At 45.1% G+C, this 9,341-nt stretch overlaps 1 non-coding gene across 1 annotated transcript; it reads right to left on the bottom strand.

Annotated features, from left to right (window-relative positions):
• Positions 1-6,777: 6,777 nt before the first annotated feature.
• Positions 6,778-6,896, bottom strand: LOC115210090. Its single transcript, XR_003881424.1, has one exon. It is a non-coding gene; the product is annotated as a 5S ribosomal RNA (ribosomal RNA).
• Positions 6,897-9,341: the final 2,445 nt, after the last annotated feature.

The raw sequence follows: 9,341 nt of genomic DNA, 5'->3' as shown, positions 1-9,341 counted from the left end.
TCAGTCCTGCTGCGTGGCACCTTGGGCAAGTGTCTTCTTCTATAGCCTCGGGCCAACCAATGCCTTGTGAGTGGATTTGGTAGACGGAAACTGAAAGAAGCCTGTCGTATATATGTATATATATATGTATGTATGTGTGTGTATGTTTGTGTGTCTGTGTTTGTCCCCCTAGCATTGCTTGACAACCGATGCTGGTGTGTTTGCGTCCCCGTAACTTAGCGGTTCGGTAAAAGAGACCAATAGAATAAGTCCTGGGGTCGAGTTGCTCGATTAAAGGCGGTGCTCCAGCATGGCTGCAGTCAAATGACTGAAACAAGTGAAAGAGTAAAAGAGTACCATCTTAAAAAAAAGGGAAGAGCAACAACTATAGTTCTTCTTTGGTTTTTGTATTAATCTCAATACACAGCACATTTTTAACACCTGAGCCCTTACTTACCTTTAGTAGAGTTTGTTTTGTTGCACTCTGACTTGCCGAAAGGTGGTGTTTGCATTTACATAAATTTCATTCTTTATATCACTCAATTCTCTCACCGGGACATTAACATTGAAAACTTCCAGTAATATTAGTTCAATGCTTCTTACTCATTTCTCTAAATTCTTCTTTTGTCTTTACCACTCATTGGATTGCTCTAACCACGAAGAGTTGTTCCACCATCTCTAATCCTCATTAAGGACTTCTGTCTCTAATGTCACCAGCAGTTATCCTACCATCCTCATAAAAGCACATCTCTCTCAGGTTAACTCTATATGATGACATCGCCCTTAGTGTTTTCAATGCATACAGCTTCTGTTGGCTGTTACCATTCTTCCATACTGAATTTGCTGGTACAAAAACCATATTGTTTGTCATCCCTAACTGTTTCTGCTAGTTGGTATTTTCACCTGCCTGCTTCTCTGATTGACACATCAACCCGCTAAAAACTCTTGACCTCTTCCCAACCATTAAACTTACCTTTACTCTGCTATCACAACCCAGTTGTGAACCAAACAATGCAAAATCTCTTGTGCAGCAACCCTGATTCATGTATTTCTTTTGTACTCCAAGATAGTCGACCAGACCTTTTACTCCTTTTATACTGACAAAAAAGATTCACTTCTGACCTATTTGTCATAGCACAGCAGATGACAAATATAATTTTCCCAAATTCTGCAGATATTTTTATTATCATAATACAATCTATCACTCCTGATATTTATAAATTTACAGTTCCTAATAAATTTATAAATTATCAATAATATCAAATTTCAAAACCAAAAATACACCACCACCCATCATTATATCTACCCAAGCATTTTTTAACCGACTGCTAATATCAACAACTTCAAAGAGATAATCTACTTGGTAAATTTTAATGATGCTCTTGTAGTTAATGATGTCCAAGCCTTTTAGACGATGACAATGACTATCAATAGAGATAATACCTTTCATCTCAAAAACTTTTAATTTATCATACATTTGATATCGTTTTAAGATATCATACATTAAGCTATACACTTGAAATATACAAGTGATATATATATATCATCATCATCATCATCATCATTTAACGTCCGCTTTCCATGCTAGCATGGGTTGGACGGTTCAACTGGGGTCTGGGGAGCCCAAAAGCTGCACCAGTCCAGTCAGATCTGGCAGTGTTTCTACAGCTGGATGCCCTTCCTAACGCCAACCACTCCGAGAGTGTAGTGGGTGATTTTATGTGCCACCGACACAGGTGCCAGACGAGGCTGGCAAACGGCCACGTTCGGATGGTGTTTTTTTTTTATGTGCCACCGACACAGGTGCCAGACAAGGCTGGCAGACGGCCACGCTCGGATGGTGTTTTTATGTGCCACCGACACAGGTGCCAGATGAGGCTGGCAAACGGCCACGATCGGATGGTGCTTGTTACGTGCCCACAGCACGGAGGCCAGTCGATGCGGTACTGGCTACGGCCACGTTCGGATGGTTTTATTGTGTGCCACGTGCCACCGGCACTGGTACCACAAAGATACAAATTCCATTGATGTTCATCTATTTTGATTTGTTTTGATTTGATTTTCACTTGCCTCAACAGGTCTTCACAAGTGTCACAAGAAGGAAGGTATGCACAGGTGGACTGACTACGTCCCAGGTAGGGGCCATGGGTTATGGCCTGACTAGTCTTGCCGGGTCTTCGGATGGTGTTTTTATGTGCCACCGACACAGGTGCTAGATGAGGCTGGCGAACGGCCACGATCGGATGGTGTTTGCCATGTGCCCACAGCACGGAGGCCAGTCGATGCGGTACTGGCTACGGCCACTTTCGGATGTGCCCACAGCACGGAGGCCAGTCGATGCGGTACTGGCTACGGCCACTTTCGGATGGTTTTCTCTTGTGTGCCACCGGCACTGGTACCACAAAGATACAAATTCCATTGATGTTCATCTATTTTGATTTGTTTTGATTTGATTTTGATTTGATTTTCACTTGCCTCAACAGGCCTTCACAAGTATCACAAGGAGGAAGGTATGCACAGGTGGACTGACTACGTCCCAGGTAGGGGCCATGGTTTATGGCCTGACTAGTCTTGCCGGGTCTTCGGATGGTGTTTTTATGTGCCACCGACACAGGTGCTAGATGAGGCTGGCGAACGGCCACGACCGGATGGTGTTTGTTATGTGCCCACAGCACGATGGCCAGTGATGCGGTACTGACTACGGCCATGTTCGGATGGATTCTTGTGTGCCACCGGCACTGGTACCACAAGCGTACTGACTACTTTTTATGTGCCACCAACACAGGTGCTAGATGAGGCTGGCGAACGGCCACGATCGGATGGTGTTTGCCATGTGCCCACAGCACGGAGGCCAGTCGATGCGGTACTGGCTACGGCCACTTTCGGATGTGCCCACAGCACGGAGGCCAGTCGATGCGGTACTGGCTACGGCCACTTTCGGATGGTCTTCTCTTGTGTGCCACCGGCACTGGTACCACAAAGATACAAATTCCATTGATGTTCATCTATTTTGATTTGTTTTGATTTTGATTTTGATTTTGATTTTCACTTGCCTCAACAGGCCTTCACAAGTATCACAAGGAGGAAGGTATGCACAGGTGGACTGACTACGTCCCAGGTAGGGGCCATGGTTTATGGCCTGACTAGTCTTGCCGGGTCTTCGGATGGTGTTTTTATGTGCCACCGACACAGGTGCTAGATGAGGCTGGCGAACGGCCACGACCGGATGGTGTTGTTATGTGCCCACAGCACGATGGCCAGTGATGCGGTACTGACTACGGCCATGTTCGGATGGATTCTTGTGTGCCACCGGCACTGGTACCACAAGCGTACTGACTACTTTTTATGTGCCACCACACAGGTGCTAGATGAGGCTGGCGAACGGCCACGATCGGATGGTGTTTGCCATGTGCCCACAGCACGGAGGCCAGTCGATGCGGTACTGGCTACGGCCACTTTCGGATGTGCCCACAGCACGGAGGCCAGTCGATGCGGTACTGGCTACGGCCACTTTCGGATGGTCTTCTCTTGTGTGCCACCGGCACTGGTACCACAAAGATACAAATTCCATTGATGTTCATCTATTTTGATTTGTTTTGATTTTGATTTTGATTTTGATTTTCACTTGCCTCAACAGGCCTTCACAAGTATCACAAAGAGGAAGGTATGCACAGGTGGACTGACTACGTCCCAGGTAGGGGCCATGGTTTATGGCCTGACTAGTCTTGCCGGGTCTTCGGATGGTGTTTTTATGTGCCACCGACACAGGTGCTAGATGAGGCTGGCGAACGGCCACGACCGGATGGTGTTTGTTATGTGCCCACAGCACGATGGCCAGTGATGCGGTACTGACTACGGCCATGTTCGGATGGATTCTTGTGTGCCACCGGCACTGGTACCACAAGCGGTACTGACTACTTTTTATGTGCCACCGACACAGGTGCTAGATGAGGCTGGCGAACGGCCACGACCGGATGGTGTTTGTTATGTGCCCACAGCACGATGGCCAGTGATGCGGTACTGACTACGGCCACGTTCGGATGGATTCTTGTGTGCCACCGGCACTGGTACCACAAGCGGTACTGACTACGGCCACGTTTGGATGGATTCTTGTGTGCCACCGGCACTGGTACCACAAAGATACAAATTCCATTGATGTTCATCTATTTTGATTTGTTTTGATTTTCACTTGTCTCAACAGGTCTTCACAAGTGTCACAAGAAGGAAGGTATGCACAGGTGGATCGACTACGTCCCAGGTAGGGTCCACGGGATATGGCCTGACTAGTCCTGCCGGGTCCTCTCATGCACAGCACACTTCCATAGGACTCGGTCTTCAGTCATTTCCTTGGTGAGACCTAAAGTTCGAAGGTCGTGCTTCACCACCTCGTCCCAGGTTTTCCTGGGTCTACCTCTTCCACAGGTTCCCTCAACTGCTAGGGTGTAGCACTTTTGCACACAACTATCTTCAGCCATTCTCGTCACATGACCATACCAGCGCAGCCGTCTCTCTTGCACACCACAACTGACACTTCTTAGGTTCAACTTTTCTCTCAAAGTACTTACACTCTGACGATTATGAACACTGACATTACACATCCATCGGAGCATACTGGCTTCATTTCTTGCAAGCTTACGCATATCCTCAGCTGTCACGGCCCATGTTTCACTACCATGTAGCATGGCTGTACGTACACACGCATCATATAGTCTGCCTTTTACTCTTAGCGAGAGGCCTTTTGTCACCAGCAGGGGTAAGAGCTCTCTAAACTTTGCCCAGGCTATTCTTACTCTAGCAGTTACACTTTCAGCACACCCACCCCCGCTACTGACTTGGTCTCCTAGGTAGCGGAAGCTATCAACTACTTCTAGTTTGTCTCCCTGGAACGTGGTAGAAGTTGGTCTCTGCACATTTCCAGTGTTTATTTCTCTTGAGTATATATATATATATATATATATATATATATGTATGTATGTATTATATATATATATGTATGTATGCATTATATACATATATATGTATTATATATATATATATATATATATATATATATATATGTATTATATATATATATGTATTATATATGTATTATATATATGTATTATATATATGTATTTTATAAAATTATATATATATATATATATGAGCCTGGTGCAGCCTCCTGGCTTCCCAGACCCCGGTCGAACCGTCCAACCCGTGCTAGCACAGAAAATGGACGTTAAACGATGATGATGATGATGATGATGATGATAATATATAATATTTGGCTGACCGGTTCGCAGAACACCTCCGAGACATCCGCCTCACTAATGACACCCCAGTCTCACGCCATTTCTACTCTACCGGTCACTCTTTGCAACACCTGTCCGTGTTTGGATTGTCCTTGCACAGAGGCCATCCTGACACCCGTTTGCACCATGAACAGGAATTAATCATCTCTCTTCGCTCCTTTACGCCATTTGGGCTCAACTCTCCTCCCTTCTTCATCTAACCTCCTCTCCTTGCCTCTCTACCCCTCCCTCCTGCTTCCTCCCACCCAACTCTCCTCTTTTGCCCGACTCCCACTTCTCTTCACCCCTACTCTCTTTCCCTCTTCTCTCTTACTTTCTTCCTTCTTTCTCTCTTCTCTCTTACTCTCTTACTCTTTCACTCTCTCTTTCTCTCTTCTCTTTTACTCTTTCTCCTCACGTACCCACCTTCCCCTTCTCCTTCATTGTCAAGCCTTCCCCATAAGGCCACCCCACCCCGACACATTCCTACTCCACCTTCCCTATCCTTCCCATCCCCCATCCTATCCCTACACCCTCTCCCACATACCACACATCTACCCCCACCCTCTGCCTCCACACAAGCCCCACCTCTACTCCCACCCTCTGCCTACCCATATACCCCAACCCTCAGCTGAACCCACACCTCACCCGTGCTTTCCCCACTCTCGCCTCCCCCACCTCCCAACAACATCATACCACACCATACAACATTACACATCTATCTGAAGGGATTTGTGATTTTTCTCCCTTCCTACTTTGTTTGTTGCTAGATTTTGTTTTTTGCTAGATTGACTCTAAGGCCCTTCAATTTTAGACCTTGCCTCCACACCTGAAGCTTCTTCTCTAGTTCTGATAGTGACTCAGCTATTAGTGCAAGGTCATCAGCATAGAGGAGATCCTAGGGGCAGCCTGTCTTGAATTCCTCTGTTATTGCCTGGAGGACTATGATGAATAGAAGGGGACTGAGGATGGATTCTTGGTGAACCCCTACTTCTACCTGGAAATTTTCACTATACTCATTGCTAACCCTCATCTTTTTGACAGCATCCCTGTACATGGCTTGTACAGCTCTTACCAACCAATCATCTATCCCTAGTTTCCACATTGACCACTAGATAAGGGATCAGGGGATCCTGTCAAAGGCTTTCTCCATTTCAGTGAAAGCCAAGTACAGAGGGTTATCTTTTGTTAGGAATTTCTCCTGCAGCTGTCTTACCATAAATATAGCATCAGTGGTGCTTCTCCCTGGTGCAAATCCAACCTACATATTGTCTAAACTAACTCACTCCCTAATTGGTTGGGCTAGGACCCTCTCCGTGACTTTCATCATTTGATCCAACAATTTGATACCTCTGTAATTATTCCTATCTAATGCGTCACCTTTGTAGCAGTTGATTATGGTGCTGGTACACCAGTCATTAGGTATGACTCCTACATGTATCACCTAGCTGAGTATATTTGATTTTTTTGATTTTTCCAGTTTCAGCTAATGAGCTGTGGCCATGCTGGGGCACCGCCATTTTTTAAATGCTTACAGCACCTAGGGTTCCCAAGCGGTCACCCATCTAAGTACTAACTAGGCTCGATGTTGCTTAACTTCGGTGATCGGACGAGAACCGGTGTGTTCAACGTGATATGACCGTAAGCAAGAATACTTATGAGTGACTAGACTATAGCCTACACCACCAGATATTTTAAGCATCTCAGCAGTGATTCCTGATGGACTGGGGACTTTCCCTGTTTTCATACCCTTAATTGCTTTATCTACCAAAGTACTGTCAATTCAAATAGCTGGTCCCTCTATTAGGTCCACATTTAGAAAATTCTTTCTCCCATTCATTCTCTACATTTAACAACTTTTCATAGTGGCATCTCCAAGTCTCTTTGCAGCATCATTAAATGCAAGTGAGCCATCATCCATGTGGACACATTTCTCCCCTATGATACCACAATTCTCTCTCACACACTGTTTTGCAATATGAAACACTTCAAGTCTCTGATCCTCATGATGCTGAACATAGGCAAATTTTTCCTTATCTGCTTCCCCTCTGGCTAAGTAAACTTGTCTCCTAGCTTCTCTTCTGGCAATCTGATAAGTTCCCTGCTACCACCACACTTCCAATCCTTCCATGCCTATTTCTTTTTCCCTAATGGCCCTGTCAACTACATTGTTCCACCACTATGTTACTTTAGGTTAAGAGGGGCCTTTACACCATTGACAAATCTGGTCAGTAGCTCTCAACAAGTTGTCCTCCACAATATGTGATACTATATCCTCCTCCTTTTTGTCAAAAGCTTCAAGTAATATGTCTCTAAATCTCTGTCCAGTCAGAGGATCCTTAAGCTTCTAGACCCCTTCTTTCCCATGCCGGTCATCTTCTGGGCAGCTATTAAGCTCTAATCCTGAAGTCACTAATTACTAGTCTATATTGTGGGGTGCATTCTTTACCTGGGAAAGTTTTGGCCTTTATAAGTAGCCATGTTTCCCGTTTGCTGGCGAGAATGTAGTCAATCTGACCAGTGTACCCACCAGACTGGTAGGTTTCCTGAAGTTAGTATTACAAATCATAAGATCATTTGCATCACAGAACTGCAGCAGTCTGGTTCCCTCCTCATTGCGGGAACCAAATCTATTTGCCACCACGTACACCATGGATGTTGTCCAACATACCCGTTGAAGTCGCCAGCCACAAAGAGAAGGTCTCTGTCATTTGTTGACAAAGTAGTCTGCAAGAGGGTGTCATAAAATTGGTCTTTCTGTTCATCAGCTAGCCCTGACTGAGGGGCATAGGCCGAGATAATAGTTGTGAATCCATGTTGCAGCATTAATCTAAGCTTAAGTATTCTATCACAGACTCTGACTACCTCGATTACCTTATCAACCCATTTCATCACAAGGAGTATACCCATGCCCCCAACCCCATCAGTGTTCCCTACATAGAAAATCTTATACCTATGTTCTTTGCCTGTGAAGAACCTAGCAGAACTTCCTCTCCACTGGAGAACTTCTCTTCAAATTTTGGTACAAGACCAGTAATTTTGTGGGGTAGGGTTTTAGTCAATTTCATTGACCTCAGTACTTGATTGGTACTTATTTTACTGAACAAGAATGGATGAAAGGCAACGTTGACCCCAGCAATATTTGAACTCATAACCTAATGAGCCAGAAGAAATGTTGCTGAGCATTTTGTACAATGCACTAACTGTTTTAGCACTGCCTTGAAGGTTTTTAATAAAATGAATTGAACCTAGTAATAATTTTTTAAAGTCTGGTACTTATTCTAAGTTATGAGGATGTAAACAAACCAATATTGGTTCACACACACACAATAGGTTTCTTTCAGTTTCTGTCGACCAAATTCACCCACAATGCTTAGATTGGCCTGGTTCTGTAGTAGAAGATAATTACCCAAGATGCCACACAGTGGGATTGAACCTAGAGCCATGTAGTTGAGAAGCAAACATCTTACCATACAGCCTTGCCTGCGCTTACATTATATTCTATATTTGAATTAATCTTTGTAGAAGATAAAATAGAAAAACAAAAAATAAAGGAACAAAGTAGACTGTTGACAGTAGTTTCTTTAATTCTTTAGCATTTAAACTGACCATATCTGGCTGGCTCAAATATTCTACATGTTTTATGTTCAAACTGGCCATATTCAGCCTCTCACACCCACCCTACAGTGTCTTTCTCAAAATAAACAATCATCATCATCATCATCATCGTTTAGCATCCGCTTTCCATGCTAGCATGGGTTGGACGGTTCAACTGGGGTCTGGGAAGCCAGAAGGCTGCACCAGGCCCAGTTTGATCTGGCAATGTTTCTACGGCTGGATGCCCTTCCTAACGCCAACCACTCCATGAGTGTAGTGGGTGCTTTTTACGTGCCACCGGCACAGGGGCCAGGCGAGGCTGGCAAACAGCCACAATCGGATGGTGCTTTTTATGTGCCACCGGCACGGGGGCCAGGCGAGGCTGGCAACGGCCACGAACGGATGTTGCTTTTTACGTGCCTCCGGCACGAGGCCAGTTGGGGCGGTGCTGGCAACGGCCACGAACGGATGGTGCTTTTTACGTGAAGCTACAAG

Source organism: Octopus sinensis, linkage group LG3 (genome assembly GCF_006345805.1).
Source record: "Octopus sinensis linkage group LG3, ASM634580v1, whole genome shotgun sequence".
Lineage (NCBI taxonomy): Eukaryota > Metazoa > Mollusca > Cephalopoda > Octopoda > Octopodidae > Octopus > Octopus sinensis.
This window is presented reverse-complemented; position numbering and strand designations above follow the sequence as displayed.